The sequence below is a fragment of the Daphnia carinata genome, chromosome 7, assembly GCF_022539665.2.
Source record: "Daphnia carinata strain CSIRO-1 chromosome 7, CSIRO_AGI_Dcar_HiC_V3, whole genome shotgun sequence".
Taxonomy (NCBI): domain Eukaryota; kingdom Metazoa; phylum Arthropoda; class Branchiopoda; order Diplostraca; family Daphniidae; genus Daphnia; species Daphnia carinata.
This window is the reverse complement of record NC_081337.1, coordinates 294301-294817: the sequence shown is the minus strand read 5'-3', so window position 1 is coordinate 294817 and position 517 is coordinate 294301. Positions and strand designations below refer to the sequence as shown.

The window sequence follows — 517 nt, the reverse complement described above, 5'->3', positions numbered from 1 at the left end:
AATGAGACGGAGAACTGAGAAGGGCCCAATAACCAAGTAGCAGGTAAAAGGTGGCGAGGAGAACAAATGATAATAACAAATAACATACCAAATAGCAGAATTTTCTAACAAACAGGAAAAAACACAAAATCGTGTAACAAAACAACGAAAAAACCACTCCCTCTCATAATTTTAAAGGTGTCTGAAACAAAATCGTTGGCAATTGAGCACCGCAACCCATCCTCTCCCCGGCGGGGAATTGAACCCCGGTCTCCCGCGTGACAGGCGGGGATACTGACCACTATACTACCGAGGACGTGATGAGTTATCACCAATCCCTCGCATTATCTCCAAGCAGCATAAAGCGAACACTTGTCGAGTACCAACTGCTAGTCATTGACCACTGTAGTTGGTCTACATTCAGGAGCGAATCAAAATAGGCAGTGATCCACGTGTAGACTGAAATGGCAAGGAAACACCCTACTGACCCTACAGATTAAACACAACATACGAACGTGAATATGTCGTTCTTATTTCC

The 517-nt window shown here is 44.1% G+C and overlaps 1 non-coding gene across 1 annotated transcript; it reads right to left on the bottom strand.

The window, feature by feature from the left end:
- Window positions 1-223: 223 nt before the first annotated feature.
- Trnad-guc (transfer RNA aspartic acid (anticodon GUC)) lies at window positions 224-295 on the bottom strand. The gene has a single exon. It is a non-coding gene; the product is annotated as a tRNA-Asp (tRNA).
- Window positions 296-517: the final 222 nt, after the last annotated feature.